The following is a 26,152-nucleotide window of genomic DNA, read 5'->3' on the forward strand; positions in this document are numbered from 1 at the left end:
GACACTCTGTTGAGAAGTTCAGTCAGATAATCAATTAATGAAATACAGGTATTGTAAGAGTTTGGTATTCCGAGCACTATATCATCTTAGCAAGCTAGTGGGAAGCCAAAAAAATAAATAAATTAAAAAAAACACACACAAAATTACTCCTGCTTTTGCCTTCTGATCCGCATTGGATGCTAGCAAGTAAACCTTTATATGGCCTTGCACAAAACATTAACATTCATTTGTTAACCCTCTGGGATCCGAGGGCATTTTTGGACAGTTCACTCGCCTGGCATAAATGTTTTATTATTTCTGTTAACAGCTCTCCCTGCATCCCACAATCAAGTTTTATATCTCTTTTTTTCAGGACAACATGTGCTTTCATAATATACTGTATATGCTTTTGTTGTGTTTTATAAGTGTAATAAAGGTTTACAATCAAAAATAAAGGAAAAAGCAAAGCGAAAAATAATTTTCCACACACATTTATTCAAAACACACAGCAAACTATACTAAACAACTGTTTTGACACTTTATAAAGGTAATTTGAGGTCTTGTATGAAAGACTGTACAACAAAAAGGTTCAAACAATAAACACAAATGTACATTTTGAACAATATATACAAAATGGTCTGTGCATTTTGTTTGTCTTCATCTCAAAGCAATTTCTGTCTGCTATTGCACAAAGGTTACATCACAAACGTCTACTTCTACTGTGTTTTGGAGTGTTCTGTGCTACTCAAAGCAGCTTTCATTCACACTTTGGGCCACTTTGGATCCGTACAGTCTGAGGAGCGGCCCTCCCCTTCACTCCATTGATATGGTAAACAGTGCTTTATGCTGAGAAAGCAACAGAGTTATCCAATAACATCCACATGTAAACTTGTGAAGCAGTCCTGATAAGTTACACACTCTTTGTTTGAACATGTGAGATTGTCATCAGAGGCTCTCTGTCTGCTTTCACTGATCGCTGTGCATAATGGCGCAGGGCACACTGAGTATGTACTCATTGGAGCACCCAGGGAGCTATTCAAGTGGGCCAACTAGTAACATATCACTCCTGAAAACGATCTTTGGCTTTTCACGTGAGGTAAATCTGCCTTACGATTGGATTTTGGAAAACCATGTGACGGTGAACCAATTCCAATTGGACACTCACATTGCACACGTCATCACACAGCTTCTATGAGGAGTACAAAGATGGCCGATGGCTGGCTCAAAAGTCTGCAGAGTTAACTTTTCAGCAAAAAAAAAGTAAGTTTCTATCTCATATCATTAAAAAGTTATTTATAATTGAGTAAAGCTTGGTCTTAGGCGTCGTATATGACTGCGTCGGCCCCAGAGGTTTAACTATTGTGAGCATTAGATGTTTGTTGTCACTGCACAAGTAGCTGTGGCTGAATGATGACTGAAAGGGTCAATTACGGGGCTTGTTCCTGCAAATGTTTCCAACACTTGGGACTTAGATCGAGTTCCTGCGATGGAAAAAAGTGTGATTAAAAAGTTTTTTTTTCCATCGCTGTTCATTGCAAGGCAAATTCAAACCTGACGTTACAAGAAATAAAACACTTTTTCAAAGAAATTAAATAAATAAATAGAGTACATCTGCTGAAATAATGACACACAAAAGCCCATGGGAAAAAGTACAATCAAGCAGAAAAGAAAAAATAAATCCTGCAGAGACAATAAAAAGGAGACACATTATAAAAACTAAGACACAATCACGACTGTGGGGGGGGGGAAATAAATACAGCAATGTGTGCATCTTAAATGAGCAAAATTACCCAGAAGACACCAAGAAAATGAGCCGCCATTCCAGGCGGTTCAAAAAAAAAGACAGGATTTCTGCAGAGAAAACCTTCGGCCAGCAAATCTTGTTAGGAAGTGAAACTTTCTCTTCTGCGCGTGTTTAAGCTGCAGTGAAGCATCCAAAACAGTTTCATCTCACTAAAGCTCTGCTGATAAAGAGGCAAAGCCACAATGACAATTAACCCATGACATCTGCTTATTTCAATCAATCTGATAATTACCTCTGATAACGGATGGCTGAAGTGGAGTGAAATACAGACGGATTTTCCCTACACTGTTAACAGTGGAGGGCTTTCACAGAACTGGAACAGAAATCCAGAATAAAACAGTGGAGAGAACATGTGAATGAATGAGTGTGCCACCAAAAGCATCTGTAGCAAACTACAAAGTGTTACAAAGCCTTTAAAACACAGGTGTTTCAGAGACTGTTATGGAGTCTGCATGAAAAGGAACATGTCATGTGCTGTGCAGCCAGCTGCTGAGCACTGGCACCTGCTGGACAGCAGTGTTGCCACAGTTACTTTGAAAAAGTAATCCAATTACTGATTACTGATTACTCCCTGAAAAAGTAACTTAGTTACTTTACTGATTACTCAATTGTAAAAGTAACTAAGTTAGATTACTAGTTACTTTTTTAGTTACTTTCCCAGCTGTCGACAACAACCCTCTGCCACGTCAACATGACAATGATACCTGTTTTGCCAAAACTCACTTTATAGTCACCCTTTCTTGACTTCAATGAAAATAAATGTTTTATAAAAAGTAAAATAAAGACCTCTTTCTTGACCTCATATTTAACTGTTGACAGCACTGTAACAGTGAACCTTGCAATTTCAAACCTACATTGTTTATAAATGTAACTATTAAATTCTAACATTTTTCTAACATTTAAATTCTCTCTAAACATTTTACTTGTCGAAATTATTATTATTTTAAGCAATATTAGTAGTTGTAGTAAAAAACGGCTTCAAAACTGGACCTTTAATCTAGGGCTGTTGTGGGGGGGGGGCACATCCCTCCTCCACGCCCCCATCCCATCTGGATTCGCCCCTGCTTTGGCGTTTGAGCACAAAGAATGGATAACATTTATTTATGCAGAAAACAGGACCAGATTTACAGGTAAGAAAGTTTTATTGCGTTTTCACATCATGTGGTCCTCAGAAAGAGAGTTTAGGTGCATTTGAGTGGAAAATAGTGTTAGTTGTTGACGTGTCGCGGAGGATCAGCTGTTTTTAACGAGACGATACGGAGCAGCTCAGCTCAGAATTCTAAATAAAGGAGGAAAAAAGTATAAAAATGTCTTCGTAAAGCTCAGTGCAGGTGTGCTGATCGCCGCCCTTTAAGAGGTGAGGACGAGTCGAGCAGCTGCAAAAAACCGCGGATGAAAAGCTCACAGCTCGCTTAAAGTGGGACGTTCAGTCGAACCCCGACCCCCTGCCCACGGACCAAGTTTAATGCTGCTATGGACCCACAATGAAAAATAATAGTAACGCACAGTGACATGGAGAAGTAACGTTAATCTGATTACTGACTTGGAAAGATTAACACGTTAGATTACTCGTTACTAAAAGAAGTGGTCAGATTAGAGTAACGCGTTACTAAGTAACGCGTTACCGGCATCACTGCTGGACAGTTAAATCATGTATGGAACATTTCAAGGCTGTATAGTCTGCACAGGTTCTGTACAAGCACTAACACACGTGTTGCTTGTCTTAAAAGGAAGCTGCAAAATTTCTTCTGGAGTTTGTCAGAAAGCAAATTTGAGACTTCAGCCTGGATTTGATCTGGTTTCATGTCACAAAGTTCCTGAGACACCAGACTGAAAACCTTCAGAGAAATCTGACAGTTGTAAAACTGATGTCCTCAGCAATGTTCTGGATTCTGCAATTAAGTCATTGTCTACCAAACTGCCTGCACTAACTGTGCTGAACCGTAATTCCAATACTCATCATTGTAATAAATGGGTAAGTCCTGCTAAATATCCTCATTTTTGTGTTTTTAATTAGAAATACACATTTCCAAAAAGCATATTTTCAATTCACTAATTCAAATTGTGCAATTTTGCATTGACATTTCCGTGCACACACAAAGACACAAGCCAAATTATGTCTGAAAGTGAGAGCAGCGTGTTCAGTATTTTCTTTTTCTGTATTGTTATGAATATTGTTATTGCAAATTGCCTTGAAATAATAATAATAATAATGTCATTTTAAGGCTTTATTGCCCACCCCTTGTAGGTGACATGACCTAAAAATTAATATGACAGTACTTTTCACTTTTTGGAGAAGATATTAGATCATGGTTTATATGCGTGTATATATAATGAAATAGCCAAGTAGCATGTGTGCGTGCATGTGTATGGCTTCAATCACACAAAAACCAGGGAAAGCTAACATTTGTCGTTTGACATGCTTATGTATTTTGGGTCAAGGATGAACACTGCAAAAACAGAAAGTTGATAGGACAAATGTTTTTAGAGAAATCAGCTATTTTAGTTAACCAATAAACAACAGATGCTGTGCTGAAATGCACCATGGGAGTTCAGGGTTTTGAAGGTTTAAATGTTGTTAGTGTGGTTTATGTTAGTGTAACAGTGTTGTTAGTGTTATTGATTTATTGTGTTATTGTAGCTCAATTGGTTTAGTCAGTTTACATAAGTCTCATGTTGCTCTTACCATGAGTGACTTAAGTTTCATATTGGTACATGAGTGAAATGTTTAGTAGTTAATGTGTTCAGCCACTGTCTTTGTCAAATTAGAACGATGTGCTTACAGTAGCTGAGCGTGCATGCAAACTACTTTCTGTAGTCACACCACAGTAGGGGGTCATCTTTGTATTAAAAGCGTGAGTGTGGTGAGTGATTTTAAGTTCAATGAAAGTACATAATATAATTGTAAATATATTAAAAATACATGGATGACACAAGAAATGAAAACACTTATTTCCATTGTTGGTACCATGACTGAAATTTTTAGTGATTTTAATGTCTTTAGCCAATGTCTCTGTTTGTCAAAATAAAGTCACCTGCTTACAGCAGGTGCATGCGTGCATGCTGCTAGCTACTTTCTGGACACACGCCCTTCCAGCAGGGGGCGGTAAGTCATCTTTATATTAAAAGCATGAGTGTGGTGAGTAATTTTAAGTTCAATGTAGGTACATAACATAATTGTAAATACATTAAAAATACATGGATGACACAAGAAACTGAAAACGCTTATTTACATTGTGGTCCATTTAAAAATCTAATATCAAAATAGAAGTAGAAATTAAACAATAGTGGATATAACAAGAACCTAAACATAAATACATTAAGATGGTAAATTAACTTTACAAAATTACGTAATTAAAAGGAAATAAAAGAGTTGAGTTCTTCTTAGCACTGGTGCTTCATAGGAAGAAGGTTGTGGGGTCAATTCCTGGCCTTTTTGTGTGTAGTTTGCATGTTCTCCCCGTGTCTGCGTGGGTTTCCTCCAGGCACTCCGGTTTCCTCCCACAATGAAAAACATGCTTATTTAGGATCTGCTCCTTTCTCTGCCCCTGACCAAGGCAGCTTCTAAATCTGGAGTTGATCTCCGGGCGCTGGACTGTCACTGCCCACTGCTCCTAGTTGGGCATTGCTCCTAGTCCTGGTTGGATTGTGTTTAACTGTAATTAGGATGGTTAAATGCAGAGAACAAATTTTGCTGTATGTATAATCTGTATATATTTGCAATGACAACAAAGGCTCCATTCTATTCTAGTTTAAATCATGGCTGAGTGGATCCTTGTCATTTGACTGGTGTTTCGTATGTCACGTGACATGGATTATTGGTCCCATTTGTGTTGCTTTGCATTTAGCGTGCAAATATGGTTCCATTTACCATGCAAATTTGGTTCCATACGTATTGTACCATTGCACGCTGCGAACCCCACCCACACACACTAGCAGCATTTAGCTAAACATGTTTGTTTTGCTGACAGACGACGATTTGAATGAGCTAATTGATGGTGCTAATTCTTCTGATGCACACACAAAAAACATCCACTACACCATAAGCCGTCTCGCAACGAGACTGTAAACTTAATAAGTGAGTGATCTGAGACTACTGATGCAAGAGGAATGATGTCAATATCTGTCCACTAATATGTGTTGAATCGTGAATGCATTGCTGGAATCCTGATACATCTATAATGTCCACAAATGATTTGCAGAGGGGGTCAGAAGGCTTATTTATATGAATGTTGAAGCCACCAACAATCAGAATGTTATCTGCACAGGTTGCCAAGTTAGGGATACTCACAAATTCATCTAAGAAATCAGAATATGGGCCTGGGGGCCTATATATAGTAACAATATAACATGGCTGATTTTTATTTACTGATTTTTTTTACATCAGACAGTCAGATGTTCAAGGCAGTAAGCTAAACCCAAATTTATGAATTAGAGCAACACCCCGGCCTTGCTTCTTATCACAAGGGACATGACTAAGTGTGTACGCGAGTGGGCAGGCTTCATTTAAGGGGAGGACAGCAGTAGGTTTTAACCAAGTTTCACAAACCAGTCATATCTTGTTGGTGTTCCATAATTAGATAATTTATCAACAATGATTTTGAGGACAGTGCCGAATACGGAGCAAAAGAAAATAGAGAAGTAACAAGGGCTGAAGGTGCAACCAGAGCAGATGTGGAAGGTAAAGTCCAACGTGGACCCAGTAGTAATAGCAGCACTAGGCACTGTAACCCCCAATTGGAAGAGTGGCTCTAGCAGATTCCTGGGACAACATCAGAGGTCTCTGTCCAGAAGAATGCCGTGTTAGGAACAGCTAAGATACTGCACCAAACTCTCAAACCAGGCCCCTGGTCGAGGGCCCGAGCTTGAGGAACACACATACCCCCCTCCCTTGGGGGGGTGAGAGGGAGTTTTCAGAAAGTGCATGGAATGTGCCATCCTTGGTTGGGAAATATGGGATAGCATTAACCTTCAACAGGTTTGGGCTGCTGTTTGCCACACTGGGACAAAATTATTTACTTTGCTAAATGTGATCTCAGGGCATATTCACATCAAGCTCAGTTCATTTGAATCCATTAGAAGGTGTCAGCGTTTCCTCTACTGAGACAGCTCCGGTAAGTCCTCTTTAAAAAGAACTGCAGAGCACTTTATTACAGGTGGGAACCGGTTCAGTCTGCACATGCATTTGCCAGATGTTAGAACAAGAATGCAGTAGATTCTGTCACTTCATGCAACAATTAGACAATTAACTCTCAACAAATTAACCGACATTGTGTCTGATGAGGTGAAAAGATGAGGCAAGTAATGTATCTGCCAAACAATCTGCAACTACACTGATTGCGCACTTTGAGCCATTTACATTAAGTAGGTACGTAGCTCAGTGAGACAATCAGTAGACCTGGATTTGAGTCTCAGTCACGCATCCTGTCTGGGTCCGACTTCATCTGCATAAGCACCAAATATTATCACACTCATTTGTGCGTTCTAGGGTGTGTTGGTCTAAATAATAATAATGAGTGGTCAGACACAGTGCCCGTGCACTTATCATATGGTAGTATAGCATGATTATGCAATGCACAGCAAAAAACAGGTCTAAACTCCAGAGTAACTGTAGTCAAAAGTACCTAACACATGTGGGTTCAAGAGGCAATCAGCTTGTATAGCCAATGACAATAAATAGAAAACAACCATGATATAACTTAAAAGTGAAGATGAAAAATGCAAAACTGTGTTTCACTGCTTTACCTCAGGGAGCTTTGGTGGATCCTCTCTGTCTGTTCATTTTGAGGCTTTTGTTTCCAGATCAGCTCATATGGATGATGGCATCATTTTACCCAATCAGATTTCCCCTTGTTGTCTCCAGATGGAAAAATCTTTAGAATTTTTCAGATTATTGTGACTGGGGTGGTGTGAATGACATCTGCTCTGTCATGTTACAGGTAGCAGGTGCACAAATACATCCAGAAGCCTGGCTAGAATCTGTTTAACACTGACTATATTCTTTGTGTTTCTGGTATTTTTGCTTGATTAGTGATCATATGAGTAAATATGGCTGTTGTGAGTTTTTTCTTGTTTCTTTGCATTTGTCCACCCATTCCGCATATGCACACACACACACACACACACACACACACACACACACACACACACACACACACACACACACACACACTGCCCCAACTCTTAAATGAGTCATGCTGCTCTTATAATATTTTGTCATGACAGTGATTTGGGATGTATGCGATGTCTACTTATTTGTGATGCACATTGAAGTGATACTGTATTTCATTGCGAGAGGATAGCTCTGAAGGCCCAGGTGTAAAATGCACGGCCCACCACTAGTCTTGGACCACTGGGCGGTCCATTACGGACGGCTTCAACTCGGAATATGAGCTTCCTATTATCAGCTCAAATGAGGAGAGGTTGGGCATTGGTGAGAAGTAGTTACATAAGTTGCTGTCATCATATATAATGTGGAGAAACTCAAGTTGAAAATGTTTCATTTATGACTTTAATGCTCATTAAAATAACGTTGGTTGTCCAGTGCTATTGCTCAGTGTGTAGGGAAGCAAGTGTGCTAAGACTTCCAAAACAATATGCTTAAGAAAAAGTCATTCAGTGGCTGGGGTGGATAAGTCTACAGTGCCCCCCCCCCCTCCACCCCCCATTCAATTCTGTGTAGCCCGCCTCCAGAGCTCACACAATACAAATCACTCAAGCTCGCTATTCATGCAGTGATTAATATGCATAGACAGCCCATCGTCATCCAGCACTCAGCAGTCATTTTCAATTTATCTATTTGGAATCTTTATACAGTACATTCAGATAGAGGAAATACTGTGAGATGACATAATATGCCTATGACATTCACTGCACCATGTTGTCTTGATGTGTTGTTTGTTCCCTTCCAAATCCTTTCTGGCATATATGATGTTGAACACAGATCTGCAAACAAGAAACAAACAAGGTTATGGAGTCTATATTGACTGACTTTTTGTGCTCCTCTATATACGTTTATCTAATACTAATCATGTCCTCCAAGAAAATATGATTGTGAGACATTTTGAGCGACTAAACTGAACGTGTGAAAGTCTTTTGGGTGATTGGTGAAATTTTGAGGATGAAATTAGAAGTGCAGTTGTTTGTTTTTTTAAAGTACATTTTTAGTTCCATTTTGGTCAGTACACTTGGTACAAGACATCAGTAGTGGAAACTGGATTCTCGTAATACCTATCTGCAGTATGTCTCAGCAGAGCTGTCAGGCCAAAAGGACTGCAGCAGAATTGGAAAACCCTGGTTTCCTGCTCAGTGCCTGCTGTCAACATTGCTGTATGTTGTTAAACCTCCTTTACTGTGACAGCTTTGTAGGACTTGGGTCCAAGCTCCATTCTACCTCAGTGATCTGCACATGAGATGGAAGGTGTGTGCAAGCCCAGCTGTAGGTGCCACTAGCAAAACTTCCTGCACCACACACATTCAACTTGCTATTCTCTGTGGTTTTGCAAGCATGGTACACAGACTGTTTAACCCAGCTAGCAATCGTCGTAACTGTGCCAATTTACATGGCTGCAAGCAACTGAAAAATGTTTGATGGAACATTTTATGTGGGTGGACAAGATGTGCGTCTTTGCCATACAGCCCAAGCACCACAAGCACCAAGCCCTCTAGGTGGTGAAAAAAAATGCTGCAATTTGATGCTTTCTGACGGCACTTTGGTCAGTTTTTTCTTGGCTTTTTGAGTGTTTCTGACAGTGTTTACGTAGCTGTCCAGAGCATTCCAGCGTGCACGTGAATGGACTCTAGCTGCTAACATTAAGAACAGAGCCAGAGATTAATTGCAAAGTTTACATACAGTAATGTTCAGAATAATAGTAGTGCTATGTGACTAAAAAGATTAATCCAGGTTTGGAGTATATTTGTTATTGTTACATGGGAAAGAAGGTACCAGTAGATTCAGTAGATTCTCACAAATCCAACAAGACCAAGCATTCATGATAGGCACACTCTTAAGGCTATGAAATTGGGTTATTAGTAAAAAAAAAAAAAGTAGAAAAGGGGGAGTTCACAATAATAGTATTGTGGCATTCAGTCAGTGAGTTCATCAATTTTGTGGAAAAAACAGGTGTGAATCAGGTGTCCCCGATGTAAGGATGAAGCCAGCACCTGTTGAACATGCTTTTCTCTTTGAAAGCCTGAGGAAAATGGGACATTCAAGACATTGTTCAGAAGAACAGCATAGTTTGATTAAAAAGTTGATTGGAGAGGGGAAAACGTATACGCAGGTGCAAAAAATTATAGGCTGTTCATCTACAATGATCTCCAGTGTTTTAAAATAGACAAAAAACCAGACACTTGGAAGAAAACAGAAAACAACCATAAAAATGGATAGAAGAATAACCAGAATGGCAAGGCTCACCCACTGATCAGCTCCAGGATGATGAAAGACAGTCTGGAGTTACCTGTAAGTGCTGTGAGTTAGAAGACGCCTGTGTGAAGCTAATTTATTTGCAAGAATCCCCCGCAAAGTCCCTCTGTTAAATAAAAGACGTGCAGAAGAGGTTACAATTTGCCAAAGAACACATCATCTGGCCTAAAGAGAAATGGAGGAATATTTTGTGGACTGATGAGAGTAAAACTGGTCTTCTTGGGTCCAAGGGCCGCAGGTAGTTTAGGAGACAACCCCCAAACTCTGAATTCAAGCCACAGTTCACAGTGAAGACAGTGATGCATGGTGGTGCAAGCATCATGATATGGACATGTTTCTCCTACTATGGTGTTGGGCCAATATATCGCATACCAGGTATCATGGATCAGTTTGGATATGTCAAAATACTTGAAGAGGTCATGTTGCCTTATGCTGAAGAGGACATGTCCTTGAAATGGGTGTTTCAACAAGACAATGACCACAAGCACACTAGTAAACAAGTATAATCTTGGTTCCAAACCAAAATTAATTCCTCACAGATGTGAAGGAATCATGAAAATCTGTGGTTATACAACTAAATACTAGTTTAGTGATTCACAGGATTGCTAAAAAAGCAGTTTGAACATAATAGTTTTGAGTTTGCAGCATCAACAGCAGATGCTACTATTATTGTGAACACCCCCTTTTCTACTTTTTTTACTAATAGCCCAATTTCATAGCCTTAAGAGTGTGCATATCATGAATGCTTGGTCTTGTTGGATTTGTGAGAATCTACTGAATCTACTGGTACCTTGTTTCCCATGTAACAATAAAAAATATACTCAAAACCTGGATTAATCTTTTTAGTCACATAGCACTACTATTATTCTGAACACTACTGTAAGTGTGATGTTGTGTTATGATGATTCGTTTTTAACTGATAACTTAATTTGCAGTCACAGTGAAAGCAGCAGCCACTCTCCACTGTGAGAAGACTTAGTGTGCATGCACGTCCATCATGAATGTAGCCTGTTAAACACAATCTCTGCTGGAGGCTCAGCTTTGTGCACAATTATAAGTGTTGTCAAAGAGGTTGTCATGCACTGATCACGCGCAATCGCCAGCCGGAAAATAATGTCCAAGTCCGCTCCATAAAGCAGGTCATCCCGCACGGATGGCGTGTGATCACCAGCCAGATAACCATGTCCAGGTCCATGCCATCCTCCTAAAATGTACGTCACACTCAGAAATGGTGAGAAATGCCAAATAAGATGTTTTTCCGGAAATATACCTGTTCACTCTCCAAGCGAGAGGGATAATTAACAATAAAATACATCAGCAACCGCTAATTATTACTTCATGTGCACAGATAGACTTATATTCATGAATACTTTGATGTTGTGTTGCTAACTGAGGCATTAAATAACATGCGGCATGTCCTTTAAGTTAGCGGTTTTATATGACAGAATAAATGGAACATTGAAACAAATTTTGACGGAAATCCGTCCACAGATGGAGGTTTTGCAGCCATGGATTTAGTCTGATAACTGTTATTGTGTTTAGCCAACTTGCTTTGCCTAGCAGGGCTAGTAGAGTTAACAAGTGAGATTCATGCCCCAGCGCTTGTGGTTTCTTCATCCTGTGCGTAGTCTCACCTGCTTTGGAAATCAACACAATACACATGCACAGACTTCCTGTTGAGGGTGATGGAGTATTCAGCTGTGGCGACTGAGGCAAGACCTAAGGCCAAGTCCGGCATCTAAGAGCTGGAATGCAGAATGACACTCTTATGAAAGGAGCACAAGAATGCACAGCTTCACCTAGGTTATAAAGGATTACACTCTATCACATTTTTTGGTCTCTCTTGGTGACAGCATAGCGAGCCACTTAGGATAGTGTTTGAACAATCACTATCACTATCAAAATCAAAATCAATCAACATGGGGGAAAAAAACTGATCAAATGTACAGTATTTGTGTTCATTTAAGGATTGTTTTCTATGATCAGCAACCACCTGTAACAGGTATTACAGTTGGTCTTTGTCTTGTGTATGTTTGGCTTTGAAAGCTTGGTGAAGAGACACACATCTTTCTGCATAATATTTCACAACCTTGAGGTGAGCAGAATAAGTATGTGGGGAAAAAAAGCCATCATCAAGCCAAGTCTGTGGCTCCTCTTTCAACAATTCAATGTGAAGGTTCAAAATATCAGTATTTTTGTTTGAGATTGCTGTTGCCAGATAGTCCAGTGATGAATTTTCATCAAAATTCATGTTTTGGTCTTCCTCCTCCAACCGCACTGTCTTTAATGGCTTTCATCATGTTTTTCTAAATTTCATCAGGCACAGAAGAATCAAAAACAGCAGGTCACCAATTCCTGAAAGACACAACAAGTCATTTCTTCAGATTTACACAAAGAAGAATCACGCCAAACATTTGACAGTTGCAGGGAAGTTTGCTTCCAAGTATTTCTGTGCACTTTGCAATCATGCAGAAACTCTTTGTAGCTTTTGCCATTTGTGGAGCTGAAGAATAAAAGGCAAAAAATTAGGAATGTGAGTTATATGGTTTACAGCTCCTGCAGTCTGTTAGTCATTTTCAAGGAGCGATGCATTTCAGTTTAACTTTCTCGGAATTCTTTCAATTTTCCACAGGACTCTAATACCTTCATACTACTCAGAATTAAAACTCGTGCCCTGAAAAAACTTTGAATTAAGGGAAGGGCTGGTGTGGTAATATCGGTGAATGTGGAGAGCTTAAAGCTATACAGCCTTTCAAATTTCACTAAACTGACAACATTTAGTTTCTACTGAAATCCAAGCATTATAATGTCAATTTATTTTTGAAATATATTGCAAAATTACAGCTCACTTTAATGAAGTGAACATATTTACCCGGGGGAATTCCATAACAAATACTTCATAGCAGCGTTTTTACATTCAATGTTACATTGTTATTTTCCGCTTACTTTTACAACATATATGAGAAGCATATTAGACTGAAGCAGAAATAAGCTGTTTCAGAGTGTTTTCTGCTACGTTGGATTATTTTGTTCGAGCGAGCAGCCAGTGCCAGGTGACATCACCATGTCGCTCCACTCTGATTGACTTTTGCCGTGTGCTTTCCAGCATCTCTCATGTAAATCGAGGAAAGCCCCCACGTGCTCTATGATGTCGCAACCATAGACTGTGTGGGTCACTACCGTAAGAAGTTCAAGACCATCTCACTCATTCACTCATCTTCAACCTTTTATCTGGGACCAGGTCGCTGGGACAACAGCTCCAGCAGGGGATCCCAAACTTCCCTTTCCCGGGCCACATTAACCAACTCTAACTGGTGGATACCGAGGCATTCCCAGGATAGTGTGGAGATATAATCTCTCCACCAAGTCCTGGGTCTTCCCCAGGATCTCCTCCCAGCTAGACATGCCTGGAACACCTCCCTAGGGAGGTGAACAGGGGACATCCATACCAGATGTTCGAACCACCTCAGCTGGCTCCTTTCAACACGAAGGAGAAGTGGCAGCTCTACTCTGAGTTCATCACAGATGACTGAGCTTCTCACTTTATCTCTAAGGGAGACACCAGCCACCCTCCTGAAGAAAACCATTTCGGCCTCTTGTACCTGGGATCGAGTTGTTTTGGTCATGACCCAACCCTCATGGCCATAGGTGAGAGCAGGAAAGAAGACTGAACAGTAGATTGAGAGCTTCGCCTTTTGCTCAGCTCCCTTTTCATCACAACAGTATGGTAGAGCGAATGCAATACACTCCCTGCTGCCCCGATTCTTTGGCCAGTCTCACACTCCATTGTACCCTCACTAATGAACAAGAACCCGATGTACTTGAACTCCTTCACTTGGGGCAAGACCTCATCCCCCAGCCAGAGTAGACAATCCATCGGTTTCCTGGTGAGAACCATGGCCTTAGATTTAGAGGTAGTGATCCTCATCCCAGCCACTTCACATTCAGCTGCGAACGATCCAGTGAGTGCTGGAAGTCACAGGCCAACAAAGCCAACAGGACCACATCATCTGCAGAAAGCAGTAATGAGACCCTGAGCCCACCAAACTGACCATCAGAGGAAGATATTTATTGTCAAACAACTGTTTATTCTTTCTAAATCACAATGACAACAGAAACCACCCAAATTACCCTGATCAAAATTTTACATACCCTGGTAATTCTGGCCTGATAGCATGCACACAAGTTGACACAAACTGGTTTGAATGGCTACAAAAGGTAACCATCTTCACCTGTGATCTGTTTCCTTGTAATCAGTGTGTGTGTGTGTGTGTGTGTGTGTGTGTGTGTGTGTGTGTGTGTGTGTGTGTGTGTGTGTGTGTGTGTGTGTGTGTGTGTGTGTGTGTGTGTGTGTGTGTGTGTGTGTGTAAAAAGTCAGTGAGTTTCTGGGATCCTGACAAAACCTTGCATCTTTCATCTAGTTTTGCATTGACATTTCTGGTTTCTGAGTCATAGAGAAAGCAAAAAAAAAAAAAAAAACTGTCAAAGAACAAGTAATTAAACTGTATCAAGCAGGAAAGGAATATAAAAAGATATCCAAGAGACGGAGAATGCCAATCAGCAGTGTTCAAACTTTCGGTGAATGGCTTGTTCCAGCTTTCACCTCATGAAGTATTCGTACAACTGAACTCATAAACATTCATTATTTCTATACTACTGCACAGTGACTCCTGCTGTCCTCTGTCACATTCACTACCCCCTTGAATCTCACTCCCATCTGGGTCATGACACCAGTGTAGTGGCATGCTCTGTGTTGGGTTTCTATTGCTCCCCTCAGGATATGAAGTCATGATCTCCAGCAAGGGAGGCAGACTCTTTAGCCAGAAGGCTAAAACCCATGGCTCTGACCTGAGTGGCCAGAGTATCCTGTTGGATGTCAGGAGAGTGAAGCCCATTGACTACTACTGCACAGCGACTCCTGCTGGTCTCCATCACATATACACATACTCTCATCAAACTTTACATTGTTAAATATGTCTTTGCCATGTTCTTGTGGTGTGATGTCTTACTTGCTCTAGTGGTTACAATGCTCCCTCCATTTCTCGTGGTTGTTCGTTGTCCAGTTTTTTCTGGAGCCATAATCTTCCACCGAATGGACCCAAATACAGAAAATAATGAATGCAGAGTGCGCACACAAAGCTCCCTCCAAATCCATATCTTTCTGTCACATAAAGTAGGCTGAAGTCTCCTGTACAGGCCCCGAGGACCATCAGGCTGGTGCTTGCCCCTGTTTGTCCCCCAAAGATTGTCAAAAAAAATTAACAGATTTGCTTTGGCATGATATGATGTCATTGCCTTTTATGTTCATATCCCCATTGTTAAGACTGAGTATACTTTCACATACCTTTTTCTCTTATTCTGAGGAAGTTCTATGTGATACTTTAACAGTTTCTACAGTCCTCTTTTATGTGAAAATACTTTATAAACGTCATGCTTCACTGCTTCGACATAACTGACTAAAGGTATGATTATAACCGTTGTTGATATTATTACTCATTCATGAAACTATTCAACGCCGAGGCGGTAAATGCAGGGAAGATATTCACTGACACACAATGAGATGTCTTTTGCCAGTCATCTGATGAGGGACTCGAAAGATGAAGAGAAAACAAATCAAGGTATCTGAAAAATGTTTGAAACTTTGAAACAGAATAACCCCATGAACTGCTAATCATATTCAGCATAAATATGTCCTTTGTAGTGTGATGGATTTTGGGAGACGTGGATTATAAAATGTTTCTGTGAACATCTTAAGACCTCTCAGAGCTGCTTTGAAAAGAAGTGAACTTTCAGCTGACCTGATTTCAGGTTGACCACAGTTCCCTTTCACTCTCCACTGACAATATGCACAAGGAAAAACAAAAAAAAGATCTGAATTTTATGCTGTACATCTTCTTCAGTAACAAGAGTCTCATTCAGGGACCACTAAAAAAATAATAATAGGCTAATAATCAGAAGAGCCCCAGCCTGAATAAATACAAAAATATCTGACCAAGAAAAGCAATAATGATGTAATGGGCAATCGCATGTTGACGTGAATGTGAGCTGAATTTGAACATAAGCTGTGAAAATGTCACTCAAATCTCTACACTTTAAATGTAATGTGACATTTTCTTGAGTCTGCTTTTAAAGAGCCAGACTCCTAGGGAGGTTTTTCCCCCCCCCCCTTTCTTTCTTTTCAGAAAGCAGGCTAAAAATGCCTTATAATTTTCCCTTGTTTGGCTGCTTTTTCCAGTTCCCTTGTTCAAAAATAGCCTGTATTATTTTCATCGTGGCTTTGAACTCACCACAGCAGTTAAAAAGCCATATGTTAGCCATTTAGGACTTGTGTGTTTTTGCTCCCTCAAAATGAAAAGCTAAACTTTGTCCTCCTCCTTGTTCAGTTTAACTCCACATTTGAAGCCTGAAAACACTATCGTAGATCTCCTGGATTACTACCGTGTCTTCACGGTGTTTGCATGTGAAGCGTTCATCCCCGGGCCTGAAATGAAAAGCTGATGGATCTGGCTTGTGCTTGAACTCGGTGTCTTGAGCTTATAAAAGTGTGAGGTGGAATGGCAGGTGTGCAGTGGCAGCTGACAGCACAGGACATGAAAGAGAAAACGCCGTATCAACCTGTCAACGCCTACGTCTCTATTTTACTATCTCAGGCCAAACTTCAAATATCATCGGATAAAATATTCAAACATCAAATAAAACTTCTGTGCAAACCTTAAGCCTGTAACTTGACACCCCAGGAGCAATAAATGTGAGATGCTCTTATCTGGATTCGCTTAGAAGAGGTGCAGAATGGGCGCCTTCAGTCTTTCTGATTAACCCCGCACTCTTTCAGGCTGCAGACAGAAGGAACGTCACTGCAATCACACAATGTCAGAAGTGCTAAGATACACCACTCTCACTTCATCTGGCTGCATGCACAGAGTGCGTCCTTTCACACATATCATGGAAAGCCATAGCTCTCCATACATGTTTAATTATCGCTGAACTACAACAGCATGGGAATCGATGATTGTAATTAAATGGCTCAACCTTCACTGTGATACTGACATTACCGTTTAAATAAATGTCACATTTATCAAATGCTGTGATCATTTTCTACGAAAATAATCATCTACTGCAACAGTGCGGCGCTCACGCGTAGGCGTCTGCTCATCTCCCTTAAGGCTCTCTCGTGAGCTGCAGTGGGTTGTGGGTGTGTCTAAGCACTTGTTTTACGCTGGTAACATCCTCAGGCCTCCCAGGGGGGTTCAACAGTTACTATCGGCTGTTGCAATGGTCAGGCTACTTTCCAAAATGCAACGCCAACTTTTAAGTGGCGTCATGGCAACCCTATCTCACACAATCTTTGTGATGCCATCAGAAAAAAAATATTTAATCTATGAGTTCATGATACTGTCACAAAATGGATCATACTTCCATGATGGTATGACAAAATTTGGGTGACACAGGGGGCAATTGGGGTTATGGTTAGGGTTAGCATTAAAATTAGTGATCAAAAGATGTCTGTGTCAAGAAAATGTCAATAATCAATAGATCAAATCAATAAATCAATCAATAGAAGCTTTATTTTTCATTGTACACATACAGATTCTTTATTGTCATTGTAACTAGTACAGCGAAAGGTAAGGTGCAAGCCTTTCAGTGCAAATATAACCTGAGTAAACCACATGCAGACTTGAAATGTGTGGAAAAGGAAAACAAGGTGTTGTAGGATGGTGTTGGCTCTCCTGAGACAGTAAGAGCCATGAAGGTCCTCCAGTGTGGGTGGAGGGCACCCAGTAATCTTCTCTGCCATTTTGGTAACCCTCTGGAGCTCTTTCCTGTTTGTCCCTGTGCAGCTGGTAAACTATGTACAGAGGCAGTATGTGAGGATGGGCTCCATGGTGGAGTGGTAAAAAGACACGAGTAGTCTCTGGTTTATGTTATTTTTCCTGAGGATTCTTAGAAAGTGGAGCCTTTACTGTGCCTTCTTTACCCAGTGTGTGATGTTTCTGTCCCAGATCAGTTTCTCATCTATGTGGAGTCCCAGGAAACAGAAGTCCCTGACCCTTTCCACACAGGTCCCCTCAATGATAATGGGATGAATGTCTGTTTTGTTTCTCCTGAGGTCTATGATTAGCTCCTTGGTTTTGGAGGTGATTTTCTCTACACCACACCATCAACTGTTCCACCTCATCCCGTTAAGCGGACTCATCTTCTCCAGTGATACAGCCTACCGCTGTGGTGTCATCTGCATACTTAATGAAGGTGTTTAATGAGGTAGACCGAGGTTCAGCAGTTTCCTCACGAGGCCATGGGGGAGGATGGTTATTGAATGCTGAACTATAATCCATGAAGAGAAGACGGGCGTAGTTACCCTGTTGCTTTAAGTGGGTCTGCGTGGTGTGGAGGGCAGTGGTCAAGGCATCCTCTGGTTGTATGTATGAGTATAGCCCATAGGATTTCAGTTATTGCACATCTCATGTCAAGTTATTACACATGAGTGTTAAATGTTCTCACAGCCCAGGAAAAGAAACCATTTGTCATCGTGGAGGTTCAGGCTCTGATCAACCTGTATCTCCTGCCTGAGGGGAGCAGGCTGAACAGGTGATGTGCTGGGTGAGAGGGATCTGAGAGGATGGATCTGGATCGGATGAAACAGTGTGAGGTGACTATGTCCTCAACATGGGGCAGCCAATGATTTTTTTAGGTGATGCTTATCACTCGCTGCAGAGCCTTTCTGTCCACGGCTATACTTCCAGTGAACCACGCTGTGATGTTATAACACTTTTGATGGTGGCACTATAGAAGGCCACCACCAGCTTCTGCTCCAATCTGTTCTTCCTCAGGAACCTGAGGAAGTGCAGTCACTGCTGGGCCTTCTTTATAACATCCGTGGTGTTGGTGGACCAGGAGAACTCTTCTTGAATGTGGACTCCCAGAAGCCTAAAAGATGACACTCTCTCCACCGGAACTCCGTTGATGTTGAGAGGGGTATAATCCCCACAGTTTCTCCTGTAGTCTATGATGGCCTCCTTTGTCTTTGTGGTGTTCAGTTGCAGGTTGCTAGCCTGACACCACTCTGACAGGTGCTGGACCTTTCGTGACAGCATCACGAAAAAAATAGTGAGACTGGGCTGGTCATTGACCATAGTTGATCCATGATCTGTTCGGATTGCACCCACCCCACCACACACATGCGCACACACACACACACACACACACACTTCCACACGTATGAGCTGTGGATTAACTGCAAATCTTACATACTTGCCTGAAATACAGATTTGTTGTCATGTTTTTAAACTCCACCTGCTGCCCTCTGGCTGGAGGTACCTGCCAGAACCAGCAGAATGGCCAACAGCCTCTACCCCCAGGCCATCAGTCTCCTGAATGAACACTGTCCCCCTCTCCCTCGTCTATCTTCCAACACTCCACATCTGCCAGAACTGTGATCCTGACTTTGCACTGATGCAAAAACCCGCATCTGACTACCTCTTTGCTTTGTTACTGACAATATACCTCATTATATCCCTAATTATCCTTTTTCAACTACACCAACTCCCATAACTGTGATTTGAACTTTGCATTGATGCATCAAGCACGCTACCATAATAACTCTGCTACCAATAATGAAGCTTATTCATACTACCTATCTCTGCCTGTGATGTCATTGTGTTTACATCTCTTAAGTGCCTACTGCAGTGCATTATGTTTTACAACCTGAGCTCATTGCACATTATGAAATGCACTCGTGCCTATTCACTGATTCTTTGAGAAATGCTCTAAATGTTATTTCGTTGTACCAACAATGACAACAAATTAAATTATTATTAAATATGCAAATCTTAATGCAGAGTTACACTGACAGTAAAAACATTCTGAGCAGAAAAAAAGCTGATAAGTGTTCACAGGAACAGGGCAGATAGCCTCTCTGTTTCACTCAAGGCAGCCTATTCTGAGTATGGAAATACTCACTCAGAAATATCAGGAGAATGGAATGTGCATACTGATGCATTCAGATCAGTGTGTGTCTTCTTCATGCCATCTCATGCCAAGGGCAGGACCTGGAAGTCCCCTAAGTTCCAAAAACACCCCAGACTGTATCTGACTGAGCTGTAACCTATTCAAGTGAGTACTAATGTAGCCTGAATGTGGTTATAAATAAAGTTATTTCAGTCTTCCCACAAGATCTCTATGGGAACACACATAATGAGGAAAACTAGCAGCCATAAAACAATATACTCTAATTATCAGCTATAATAAATAGCCTTAACTCTGTTCTTCATGTTTCTTTAATAAAGTTTTGAAATGCAACCTACTAAATGGGTTTCAGATGCACTCAGTCAATATTGATGAAATGTGAAAAGTGTCATTATATTTGTGTTCTTTCTGGAGAGTAAAAACACATCAATGAATCTCATATGTGTTAGTTTAGGTTTCACATTCAAACGGTCTAAAAATATGTTTAAAACTATTTCCTTCATGCACAGCCACAAATAGTCATATTATGAATGTCGGTTTCCAGAGGCAAGACAAGACAATTTTCATTATCAACTATAATGATATTCATTCTTATTTTTGCCCTGAAAAAGGCACAAAAAAAAAAAAAAAACTAGCGACAGATACATAGAAATTCTAAATTTTCTTGAAAATCCCCTCCTGCAAACATCTTTGGCATTCACAGTCACCACAAGAAAAAACAAAGTTCAACCCCTTCTTGTTCAGTAAAAAATAATTACTGAGTAGGTGAATGAGCTGAAGAGCAGTTATTTATTTTGTGTCTGTATTATGAGCGCTGTGTTGTGTATACTGGTTGTGAAAAGTTTTAAAAAAAGAAATTGTGTTTTTCCTATTTATTATATTGGTACTTTTTTTCACTATTTATGACGATGTAAAATACCTCTACGAAATATGTCCTCATAATACAGTTAAGAGTATGGAAATAGCTGCCATGTATTTTGTTTAAAAGTAGCATATAGTGAAACGGTAAGAAACCTGTGTGACTCACATGGAAACAGCGTGCGTGCACACACACTCACTGTTCAAAGAATCTATGACATAAAATGACACAGTACTTGCAATCAAAGTCTGAAATCAAAGTTCTCAAAAACACAGAAATGAGGAAAATAATATTTTGTAGTCATCATTTAAACCTTTGGTAAGACATCTGGGAGAAACTGAATCACAGATGGCTATGGATCATTATTGATACAGCTAGATTCTAAATTGTTTTCCACAGAATGATATGCTCAAAGTGTGAAATCACTCATTCACTCAACTTCAACCACTTACTCCAGTTAAGGGTCGCAGGGGGCTGGAGCCTATCTCAGCAGTCATAGGGTGAGAGGACACCAGTCTGTCGCAGGGCCACATATAGACAAACAAACACACTCACGCTTACAGACAATTTAAAGTTTCCAGTCAACCCAATGCTGCATTTGCACATAATGACAACAAGTCGCGAATGCCACGAAGTTCTTGGCCGCTGATCACGAATGTAATGATTTGAAGCAGAGGCGTCAGGTGTCCTCAGGAACTGCTGCAACCTGCTACCACGCGTTACAATTAATGGCACGTGTTGCTGGAGAATTATCAGGAACCATTATGCATGGTCAAGAATAATGTTCCTCACTGTTACAACAGTGGAAACCTGTTGCTGTTGTAACAGCGCATCGTTAAGTTCTGTCACGTTGTGAATGAGGCAAATCCACACACACCCCATATTCATCCAACTGTGAGTTGCTGAACAATTCAGCAACTGACAATCAAGATGGATCAACACGCTCAGTTGCGACCTCCACATCATGAGGTGAAATGAGGGTGGTGTGGTGCGTGACATTCATGGAAGATTTTTTCACAGGCAAAAACATGCTCCACAAAAATCACGAATATTATGGACCAACATGAACTATTAAGAAACCTATTCAGATGCATTAAGTTGTGTCAAGAATGTCAGGAATGTGCTAAGAATGACGTAAATATGACATTCATAACATGTCTTGCCTAATGCCTATGTATAAACGCACCATAACGTCCAGGTCTTTAGATAGCTGGAGCACCCGGAGAGAACCCACGCAAACACAGGGAGAACAAGCAAACTCTCCATTATAATAGTGTTGCGTTTTGCGGTACCAAGACTCAAGCTTGGACCCCAAGATGCAGAACATCCAGGACACGGCGGTGAGGACAAAAATTAAGGTGTTTAATAATCCAATGTGACAGTGAATGGCTGAGCTGACAAGTCAAATCCCCATGACAATAAACTAAACAAACCACAACTGACTGGGTGAACAACAATGAGATAACAAAAAAACGACAAGCAAAAAAGCCACAGCGATGAATAACACTTACAACTCAGACTAACAGGTGAAGACAGACGGAACATGTAGCAGGAATAAGGGACTGAATATGGTATAATCGACCAGCAGTGACAAACAAAGCAGGAGTGGCTTAAAAACACAAATCTAAATGAGGCACAGGTGCAGACAAACAACAGAGCAGAAGTGGCCAGAACACATGAGGATGAAATAAACATGACATACTAAAACATCACTGCATGATAAATAATAAACTCACAGAGATCAAAAGAACTACCAATCATAAGATACAAAACAGTGAAGGGGTGACAAATTGTGGCACAGACCATGAATGACACAGAGACATGAAGGACCAGGAACCAAGGAGCAGACGAAACACAAAGGAGACTGACAGCATGGGACACACCTACATCCACACACACTGACACGAGTCCTACATGAGAAAAGACACAAACATGCAGGACACCAGACACACGATCACACATCCAAATGACAAACACAGCCCAGGGGTGACAGGTCCACATGCGCACACACCGGACTCAACCACAAAAATGGGGGAACACACAACCTACACACTCTCACACAGACCGAAGGGGGGAGTGTGTCCACACACCAGATGCAGAGCGCACACCCCCACAAACACTCACACAGGACATGGACACACATACATGCACAGGACCTAGGATACTTACACGCGCACCAGACACACCCCTATGCACTGGGAGCCCAATGGACAGAAGACAGACTCAGACGGGGGGAGCATGCCCACACACATCCCAAGCGCCAAGTGCGCTCCCCAACAGACACCTAAGACAGACCCGACAGGAGACAAAACTCGCATAAAAAGACACAAAGACGATACCAACCCAAACCTGATCCAAACCCAGCAAATAGAGTTTTATTAAAAAAAAAAAAACACACAGAAGTTTGTTTTGTTTGCTGTCATCAAAGGGCCCTAATTGAATAATATACTTTCAGTGAATATGAAAACTTTATTTCATAAAGTATTAAAGTTATAGCAAATGTCAAAGTTTTTTGTCAAAAATTAAGTTTTTACCCCAAAAATACATATGAGCAAAGGATAATAACAATGCATCATCTGGTAATCATGCAAACAAAAGATGCTGCCACATATGGAATCCCTATGTCCACACTTAGTAAAACTGTAGCGCCTGGAAAAACTTTGACACAGGGTCCACGCGCAAAACAATGATGACAACGATGACAACAGACAGATCATTCATTACATAGACTAACATTGCATTGCATGTGAGATCAAAAAAGAAATATTGTCTAGAAATAAATTAATGCTTCAAGATGCATTGAGAACTGTAATTGTATTGCAGCCCTCTGAATTATAATTAAATGGATTTGTGAGGTGCCTAGAGATTTCCACCCCTCAAAGACTGTAATAAATGAAAAACCAGAGGAGACCTTACAGAGAACTGATCGAGACTGGATACAGTCAGACAAAAATATGCCTTATATCTTTTTGACTTTGAATACAAATGCAATGTGGTAGTAACTTGTAACATTCCACATGACAGTTTTAACATTAATTTACATGGGCCAACAAATGAATACAAAATTGGCAGTTGAAGCCATGGCTTCTCATACTTGCCGTGTCTCGCATTCTAATGATGTCTGAACACTTAAAACTTGTTGCAATGACAATCAGATATCATACTTTTAGGAGGAAATACAAAAATACCCCTTATGTATACACAATAGGGAAACCTATTCTCTAACAGCAAAGGTGGCAGTCGGAGCCCGATTACTGACCCCTCCAAACGACTTCCCTTGTGAAGATGATTTTGACCGTGAAACAGAAAATTTGTTACTTACATTGTCTAAATTCAGCCAAAATACACTCACTGGCCACTTTATTATGTATGCTTCGCTAGTATTGGGTTGGACCCTATTTTGCCTTCAGAACCACCTTAACCCCTTAACGCCCGAATTTGTATAGCTGTATATAAAAAAATGTTTTGTGTGTGTTTTTGCCTTTAAGTAGATGGTAAATAATGTTGAGATTATTAATTTCACTTTTGCACAAAAACTAGATAGTAATATTGGGTATTCTGGTAATGACTTTATGTTATAATGTTATAATAATAATGATGGTATGTTGCAAATTTGTGACAATGGGCATACAGGTCAATTTGGTAAGTTTATAGTTTATATTTGAGTCAGAGATTGTAGCATATATGTGATGATGGGCGTTAAGAGGTTAATTCTTCATGACAAAGGTCCAACAAGGTGTTGGAAACATTCCTCAGAGATGTTGATCCATAGTGACATGACAGCATCATGCAGTCGCCCATTCAACCAGTCTACCCATTCTCCTCTGACATCAACAAAGCATTTTCGTCCATATAACTGCTGCTCACTGGGTGTCCCAGTAGAAATACAAGTAGATCAGCACTTTCTGAAAGACTCAGACCAGCCTGTCTGGCACAAACAACCATGCCACATTCAAAGTCCTTTAAATTCCCTTTCTTCCCCATTCTGATGCTCGGTTTGAACTTCAGCAAGTTGTCTTCACCACGTGTAGATGCCCAAATACATTGAGTTGCTGCCATGTGATTGGGTGATTAGCTATTTGTGTTAACAAGCAATTGAACAGGTGTACCTAATAAAGTGGCTGATGAGTGTTTAGCACAAATCTTTTTTTTTGGGGGGGGGGGGGGTTCCCCCAAATAACATATCTGTAATGTCTGAACAAAATCAGAGATGTTCAGTAAAGCACGTCCCAAATTCTGTCTGATTTGACACGGAATAACCCAAATGTTCTTGTAACCATCCACTGACTGGTTGTAAAACTGTTGTATTAAAAGGTATTCTGACTTTTGTTGCACTGAGTTTAATATCGGAGCCTTCTATTTTCTAGTCTTTCTAAATATTTTTGCTTGCTTGCATTTGATGGTTCATAAGTGTAATTCAGTTGATGAAGAACCCACTCAGCAGACTGACCTGCAGTCACCCTATTTAAGCAGGGAATTATACTGTAAAATAATTCACCAGGTCAGTTCAGTCCAGTAAACCTCCTCTTGGCTGACAGGCAGAGTGCTTACATAATTTTTTTGTTGTTTTCTTTGGCTGCAGCTACAGCCCTTGATGATTAAAATTCATTACTGCTTTCAAAGAGGTCCAGTGAGACAGACACCATCTACTGGTCAGTCTGCATATACACACAGGTCACCGTGACACCGTTTTGGTGGTTTTCATCTCTGGACATCCTAACTGATTTGAACTGAAATTCCCTTTGGGGTCCACATCAAAATCAAATCGGAATGCTGCGAAATTAACAACCAAATACATCTCAGCTGGCAAAAATCCAGCAAAGATAAGCATGTGTAGAAGAGAGGATCTCTGGCCACACAGTTGGGCTTGGCAGAGCCGTGAGGAGGAGTATCCAGGTGTTCTGCCAACTTTCAAGAGTACATTCAGATCTTGCTGACAAGAAGCAGTTTTTTAGAAAATGCTGGCCCTGGCAGAATTGGTCTGCTTTGAAGAAACAAGTGTTTCCAGCAATAATTTATTTACTCGTAATCTTTCAAATTTTGCAACAGTTACCTAACTATATGTGGGAAATGCTGAGGTTTTTTTTTAGAGATTTTCAGCATTTACGGTCAGGATTTAAAT

General features: G+C 40.6%; 1 protein-coding gene and 1 long non-coding RNA gene across 2 annotated transcripts in view; one reads left to right on the forward strand and one right to left on the reverse strand.

Moving 5' to 3' along the window:
* Positions 1 to 26,152, reverse strand: part of ncam1a (neural cell adhesion molecule 1a) — a 947,827-nt gene that overhangs the window by 915,874 nt on the left and 5,801 nt on the right.
* LOC117516928 lies at positions 6 to 15,104 on the forward strand. The gene is made up of 4 exons (XR_004562576.1): positions 6 to 16; positions 5,172 to 5,176; positions 11,638 to 11,725; positions 15,094 to 15,104. It is a non-coding gene; the product is annotated as an uncharacterized LOC117516928 (long non-coding RNA).

This window comes from Thalassophryne amazonica, chromosome 9, assembly GCF_902500255.1.
Source record: "Thalassophryne amazonica chromosome 9, fThaAma1.1, whole genome shotgun sequence".
In the NCBI taxonomy this organism is placed as follows: Eukaryota; Metazoa; Chordata; class Actinopteri; order Batrachoidiformes; family Batrachoididae; genus Thalassophryne; species Thalassophryne amazonica.